General features: G+C 41.2%; 1 long non-coding RNA gene across 1 annotated transcript; it reads left to right on the top strand.

Moving 5' to 3' along the window:
* Positions 1-3733: 3733 nt before the first annotated feature.
* LOC129824368 (uncharacterized) lies at positions 3734-7990 on the top strand. Its single transcript, XR_008754739.1, has 2 exons — positions 3734-7296; positions 7662-7990. It is a non-coding gene; the product is annotated as an uncharacterized LOC129824368 (long non-coding RNA).
* The last annotated feature ends 357 nt before the right edge of the window (positions 7991-8347 follow it).

Raw genomic sequence — 8347 nt, 5'->3', positions numbered from 1 at the left:
TCAGACATGAGCCTCCCAATGGATCAATCCACTCAGACAGGACCCTCCCAATGGATCAGTCCACTCAGACAGGAGCCTCCCAATGGATCAGTCCAATCAGACAGGAGCCAATCAGACAGGAGCCAATCAGACAGGTGCCAATCAGACAGGAGCCAGTGTCTTGCGCACCTCTATTTTTTTCTTTGTATACATTTGAGAATCTCAGTTGACCAACAGCCTTTCAACCAAACAAACAACCAGTCCACTAAATGGGGCCAGTTCCAGAACAGTCTACTAAATGGGGTCAGTCCTAGTACAGTCTAGTAAATGGGGTCAGTCCTAGTACAGTCTACTAAATGGGGTCAGTCCCAGTACAGTCTACTAAATGGGGTCAGTCCTAGTACAGTCTACTAAATGGGGTCAGTCCTAGTACAGTCTACTAAATGGGGTTAGTCCCAGTACAGTCTACTAAATGGGGTCAGTCCTAGTACAGTCTACTAAATGGGGTCAGTCCTAGTACAGTCTACTAAATGGGGTCAGTCCTAGTACAGTCTACTAAATGGGGTTAGTCCCAGTACAGTCCACTAAATGGGATCAGTCCCAGTACAGTGTAGTCTACTAAATGGGGTCAATCCTAGTACAGTCTACTAAATGGGGTCAGTCCCAGTACAGTCTACTAAATGGGGTCAGTCCCAGTACAGTGTAGTCCACTAAATGGGGTCAGTCCCCGTACAGTCGACCAACAGCCAAACAACCAGTCTACTAAATAGGGTCAGTCCTAGTACAGTGTAGTCTACTAAATGGGGTCAGTCCCAGAACAGTCCACTAAATGGGGTCAGTCCCAGTACAGTCGACCAACAGCCAGTCAGCCAAACAAACAAACAGTCTACTAAATGGGGTCAGTCCCAGTACAGTCTACTAAATGGGTTCAGTCCTAGTACATCTACTAAATGGGGTCAGTCCCAGTACAGATACCTATATGGGGTCAGTCCCAGTACAGTCTACTAAATGGGTTCAGTCCTAGTACATCTACTAAACGGTGTCAGTCCCAGAACAGTCCACTATATGGGGTCAGTCCCAGTACAGTCGACCAACAGCCAATCAACCAAACAAACCACCAGTCTACTAAATGTGGTCAGACCCAGAGCAATCTACTAAATGGGGTCAGTCCTAGTACAGTCTACTAAATGGGGTCAATCCTATTACAGTGTAGTCTACTAAATGGGGTCAGTCCTAGTACAGTGTAGTCTACTAAATGGGGTCAGTCCTAGAACGGTGTGGGAGGTTCCGTCGGGCCCTAGGACTTCCCAGGGGATTTACTGACTGCATTCGCTAGTTCCATCGGGCCCTAGGACTTCCCAGGGGATTTACTGGCTGCATTCACTAGTTCCATCGGGCCCTAGGAGTTCCCAGGGAATTTACTGGCTGCATTCGCTAGTTCCATCAGGCCCTAGGGGTCTGAATACTTTCTGAAGGCTCTGTAGATACATGTGGTGTAAATCAAGGGGTCTGAATACTTTCTGAAGGCTCTGTAGATACATGTGGAGTAAGTCAAGGGGTCTGAATAGTTAACATGTCAAAAGGCCATCCCCAAGCCAAGCTGGGTAACGTGTCAAATGGCCATCCCCAAACCAAGCTGGGTAACGTGTCAAATGGCCATCCCCAAGCCATCTCTACAGATCGTGTCCCACCCAAGGGACGGTTGAGCTAATGTGCGCTAATGCGATTGGCATGAGGTTGTAAGTAACAAGAACATTTCCCAGGACATAGACATATCTGATATTGGCAGAAAGCTTAAATTCTTGTTAATCTAACTGCACTGTCCAATTTACAGTAGCTATTACAGTAAAAGAATACCATGCGATTGTTTGAGGTATTCACAGTTATGTACTTGAAAAGTTATTAATATTCCAATTAGGTACATTTGGGCAGTCTTGATACAACATTTTGAACAGAAATACAATGGTTCATTGGATCAGTCTAAAACTTTTCACATACATGGCTGCCATCTAGTGGCCAAAATCTAAATTGCGCCTGGGCTGGAATAATACATTATGGCCTTTCTCTTGCATTTCAAAGATGATGGTACAAAAAAAATACAAAATAACGGTTGTTTTTTTCTTTGTATTATCTTTTACCAGATCTAATGTGTTATATTCTCCTACATTGATTTCACATTTCCACAAACTTCAAAGTGTTTCCTTTCAAAAGGTATCAAGAATATGCATATCCCTGCTTTGAGTCCTGAGCTACAGGCAGTTAGGCAAAAAATTGGGCGGCTCCTTAAGAGTTAACTGTTGAAATTAAAGATCCCAGAATATGTCAATACACACAAAAAGCTTAATTATCTCAAATGTTGTGAACACATTTGTTTATATCCCTGTTAGTGAGCATTTCTCATTTTCCAATATAATCCATCCACCTGACAGGTGTGGCATATCAAGAAGCTAATTGAACAGCATGATCCTTACACAGGTGTACCTTGTGCTGGGGACAATAAAAGGCCACTCTAAAATGTGCAGTTTTTTCACACAACACAATGCCACATAAGTTTTGAGGGAGCGTGCAATTGGCATGCTGACTGCAAGAATGTCCACTAGAGCTTTTGCCAGAGAATTGAATGTTAATTTCTCTACCATAAGCCACCTCCAACAGAGGATTTGGCAATAAATCCAACCGGCCTCACAACCTCAGACCATGTGTAACCACGCCAGCCCAGGACCTCCACATTCGGCTTCTTCATCTCCTGGATCGTCTGAGACCAGCCCCCCATACAGCTGTTGAAACTGAGGAGTATTTATGTTTGTAATAAAGCCCTTTTGTGGGAGAAAACGAATTCTGATTGGCTAGACCTGGCTCCCCAGTGGGTGGGCCTATGCCCTCCCAGGCCCACCTATTGCTGTGCCCCTGACCAGTCATGTGAAACCCATAGGTTAGGGCCTAATGAATGTGTTTTAATTGACTCATTTCCTTCTATGAACTGTAACTCAGTAAAATATGTGAAATTGTTCCATGTTGCGTTTATTTTTGTATATATATTCCAAACTCTGACATTGCTCAATCTGATATTTATTTTTATATTTAATTTTATATTTTGTTACGTTTTACTGCATTGACTGTTGGATCTATGAACGTAAGCATTTCATTTCGCTGCAGGTGCGATAACATGCGCTAAATATGTGTAGATGACAAAGACCATTTGATTTGATTGATGTGCTTGTTTTCATTACGTAAATGCTTCAGAATTCACAAAAAGTGACGTTATAGAATCTCATAGAACACAACGTATCCGATCTCCTAAGCCTGTGTTCACCACAGACCTTATTTTCCGTGTTTTTCCAAAAACTATTAATTTCCCCATAGGCTTTGTCCAACGAACCATGGCAGAGTTAGTGCCTACAAAAAGACGCCATTAATATTTGTCTCTGTTAGCGTCTTTCAGCGATGCCTTCAGGTTGACTGAACGTTTGCTACGTTGTGGAACGGTTTGTGCTGAACAACACGGTTTGCCAAAACGTTATTGTACGTTCTTGAACAGACTTTGAGATACGTTTGCTCCATTCGATGGGTGTGCGACTTTAATCAATGAGTGATGTATTTAAAAGGAGCTGTGCATTTTAACACACAACCCAACACCTCCCCGTTTTTCCAACTGATCGTTCAATATAGTACCGTTTTTGTTCGATTGAACGTTGTTTTACGTTTGTATGTACTGAACGCAGCCCCGTCGACGTTGCCAGTGTGACGTGTAATCTAGTGGACGGGACGCTTCTTCGAGAACAACAGTTAGTCAGACACCTGGTTAGCGTGCTAGCCAACATCGCAGAAACATTGAGGCCCTTCAGACCATTTCAGTGTCTATTTGCCACTGTGTTTAGAACACACTTCTGTCGTATCTACTTGTTACCCCATTTAATGGCTAAATTAGCCTAGTCCTAAGCTAATGCTAACTAACACCCCCGACCACGAGTTCACTAAGTTACTCTCCTCCTGTTAAAGAAGAGGATGTCTGCTGGACGGAGAAATAGGGTCTTTGGCTGAACGTTGTTGAGGAGGATATCACAGTAAAACAAGAAGTAGAGTATGAACCTGTTAGTGAAAGAAGAAGAGAAAGACGCGTTCAGAGTAAAAGAGGAGGAAGTGAACGAGGAGGATGCAGTTTTTGGAGTGAAGGAGGAAGAGGAGGAGACTGAAGATCGGATTAACACCAGTAAATACAGTCTTAAACATAACGTTAACAATGGATCAATGCATCCAATCTAGAGGCGAAAGAAACACACACTTGTTTAGGTGAGGTGCTGGCTAGCAGAGTATAACACCTGTTTAGGATAGCTGTTTAGGAGAGGTGCTGTACTGCGCCGCTGTAACTCGGCGTTGTGTGTGGTTGATTGAGACTATAGACGTGGACTTTGGAGATCAGGTAGTTTTAATTAAGCAGAATTCACTCTGCATCCAAAAGAAAATAAAACATTTGTATAGCACATATGTTCGGCGAATCGTCGCCTCTTTCTCTCATAGTGCATCAAAATGATTTTCGAATACAAAAATTAGTACAGCCTCTCCTTATTATACATCAACACAAAACATATATTTTACATAGATAAAACCACATACCTGCATCCAAAAGAAAATAAAACATTTGTAGAGCACATATGTTCTGCGGCAGGGTACCTAGTGGTTAGAGCGTTGGACTAGTAACCGAAAGGTTGCAAGTTCAAATCCCCGAGCTGACAAGGTACAAATCTGTCGTTCTGCCCCTGAACAGGCAGTTAACCCACTGTTCCTAGGCCGTCATTGAAAATAAGAATTCGTTCTTAACTGACTTGCCTAGTTAAATAAAGGTAAAATAAAAAATCGTCGCCTCTTTCTACAACAGATGCACAATACAAGGGACTGGGATCATTCGAGGAGCTAACCATCGTTCACACATACAATAGCCTGCTAATACCTTAGCTAGCTATTAACCACATGTTGAATTCAGAATGTTGATATCATCCTAAAAAGTACAATTACAAGTACATCTTAACAATAGCATCCACTTATGAGTAACCTCTAAATATACAACATTATACATGAACAAAACACTGTGTGGATGACTTGGTGCTTAAAAGAATCAAACTTTTCTGAAGACGACAGAAAGTGTGCCTACCTCTCATAGTGCATCTAAATGATTTGAGCACGAGCACGCAGGGCAAAACGTAAGTACACACTCCCCTACTCCCAGGATGCAGACATGCATAATAACAAATCAACATGCCATTTTAATATATGAACCTGGTGAAATTCACACAGTACTTTAACAACTGTTAAATGAAGGCTACCTGTGTCCTGCGTAACTTCATGAGGATGGACACTAGGACCAGGAGGGGATCTGCAGCTCGCCGCCGTGTCCCAGAGGAGGAGTCTGCTGCTCTGCAGGATGTTTCAAGGATGGAGTCCAACAACGCAGCAAGAGAGGCAATCCGTGTGCAGGAGATCTTCACCTCCTACTTCATCAAAGAGGGTGCTGTTCCCGGGCAACACCATAGACTACACTATGCACAACCAAAGGCTCTTTTAATTCACATTGCCATAAGAGTATTCTTCCATTTACTTAGCTATGTCAACTGCAGTTATTCAATCCACAGTTTCTCTCCTTTTGATTTCTACTTCTCAGGTGAGTGCTGTTTAGGTAAGGGTGTGATGTCTGTGCAAAAACAAAACAGGCTATTTTAAATCACCCATATTGAAAACATTTAGAACAATTAGACACCCTATAACCCACACCTACACACTCATGTATCAATCTGATTGATGGATTGTGTTGTGCAGGTTCAGGTGTATAACTGCGGCTCCTTCCATTTTCAAAGAATATGCAAGAGGGCCAACCATGGAGAATAGTAAGACACTTCATTATTTCTATAACTACACTATGTTGTTTGTCCTTGTGTGTCTGTTTTTCAGCATAAAGTACTCTGTACTCTGTAGCCACTTAGTGTGGCCTCACACCAGGTGAGGCCACACACAGATTCCTGTTGAACACTGTCGCTTTAACTTCTCTAGGATAGGGGGCAGCATTTTCACGTTTGGGTGAAAAGCATACCCAAATTCAACTGCCGGCTACTCATCCCCAGAAGATAAGATTTGCATATTATTAGTATATTTTGATAGAAAACACTCTGAAGTTTCTAAAACTATTTGAGTCATGTCTGTGAGTATAACATAACTTATTTAGCAGGCGAAACCCCGAGGACAAACCATTTTTATTTTTATTTTTTAGGTCATTTTTCTTTCTGCGTTTTGTTTCGTGCCTGCGGTGTTGAAATATGCTTCTCTCTCTTTGTTTACTATGGTGCTAGCTCAGATAATAGCATCGTTTGCTTTCACCGAAAAGCCTATTTGAATTCTGACATGTTGGCTGGACTCACAACCGATGTAGCTTTAATTTTGTATCTTTCATGTGTGATTTAATGAAAGTTTGATTTTATAGTAATTTATTTGAATTTGGCGCTCTGCATTTTCTCTGGCTTTTGGCCATAGAAAATGGCCAGATTTTTTTTTTTTATATATATATATATAGCTTTTGGCCAGATTTTCGGATATAAATATGAACTTTACCGAACAAAACATATATGTATTGTGTAACATGAAGTCCTATGAGTGTCATCTGATGAAGATCATCAAAGGTTAGTGATTCATTTTATCTCTGTTTCTGCTTTTTGTTACTCAACTGTCTTTGACTGGAAAAATGGCTGTGTTTTTCTGTGGCTATGTACTGACCTAACATATTCGCAAGATGTGCTTTCGCCGTAAATCCTTTTTGAAATCAGACATGTTGGCTGGATTCACAACCAATATAGCTTTAATTTGGTATCTTTCATGTGTGATTTAATGAAAGTTTGATTTTTATAGTAATATATTTGAATTTGGCGCTCTGCATTTTTACTGGCTTTTGGCCAAGTGGGACGTTAGCGTCCCACATATCCCAGAGAAGTTTTAACTACCTTATTTTCTCAATAACAGTCTCTCTTCTTCACTTCATCCCTCTCTCCCTAAATCCTCTAGGTCACAGGTGTCAAACTCATTCCACGGGGGGCCGAGTGTCTGCGGGTTTTCGCTCCTCCCTTATACTTGATTGATGAATTAACATCACTAATTAGTTAGGAACTCCCCACACCTGGTTGTCTAGGGCTTTATTGAAAGGAAAAAACAAAAACCTGCAGACACTAGGCCCTCCGTGGAATGAGTTTGACACCCCTGCTCTAGGTTCTATCAGCTGTGTCGGTGAACCCCTCCTGTATCTGAACTGGCTACAAAGAGGGCACAGCATGATCAGAGGTGAGAGGTCTCTTTGTCAGGTCAACATGAAGTATTATTAAAGAGATGCTTTACATTGAAATACAGATAGATGCAGTAGTCCCATAGATAATGATCCCAGGTCAGTTTATATTATACATGAAGTATTATTAAAGAGATGCTTTACATTGAAATACAGATAGATGCAGTAGTCCCAGAGTTAATGATCCCAGGTCAGTTTATATTATACAGGAAGTATTATTAAAGATGTGATTTACATTGAAATACAGATAGATGCAGTAGTCCCAGAGTTAATGATCCAAGGTCAGTTTTGCATTTCACCTCCTGATTGATGAAAACACAAGGCTTAAACATGCTCTCTCTCTCCATCTGTCTCTCATCTGCAGGTATGTTTGGATGTTAGAGGATGCCAACCCGCAGTCCCATCATCGCCACCTACCCCGCTTTTAAGATAACCTTTGGGCCGACTAGAGACACTATTATGTAATTGTGATGAACTGTGAGAATATTTAGGTAGCACTGTGATTCATTAATCATGTGCTGCCTTCCCTGCTCCTATGTGCTTACCTCTTTCCCTTTCTGTCTTTTACACCTCTCCCGCCACCTCTTTCTTCCTCTGTTTTTATAATGCACAACAGATGTGCATTGAAGTACAGATTAAACTTGTATTTATAACACTTGGATACTGAGCTTTTCAATAAAGTGTTTCACATTCTCTACTGGTTGAAATGAAGTGTAATTTGATGAAATACTCCATACTCCTGTGTTTATCAGATGAATGCAGATGAAGGGCATTAGATGTTGAGATGAACCGGTGTTATTTACATGATGCATAGGAAGTGTAGTGTACTGTTTTTTAAATTCTATTTCTGTATACATGAATTAACTAGTAAAATCCTGTTTCTAGTCTATTAGTTACAATGTGTAAACATTGATGTCCCAGAACCAAGATTGGTAAACTCTGTTAAAGTGTATAATTGTAATACATACATGCAGACACAGCGTCATTCAAAGAATGGAATTTGATACTCCTGGTATTGGATATGACTGAAAAATAATCTCAAAGACATTC

This window comes from Salvelinus fontinalis, chromosome 26, assembly GCF_029448725.1.
Source record: "Salvelinus fontinalis isolate EN_2023a chromosome 26, ASM2944872v1, whole genome shotgun sequence".
Lineage (NCBI taxonomy): Eukaryota > Metazoa > Chordata > Actinopteri > Salmoniformes > Salmonidae > Salvelinus > Salvelinus fontinalis.
The sequence above is the reverse complement of the archived record's forward strand: the minus strand, read 5'-3'. Positions and strand labels throughout refer to the sequence as shown.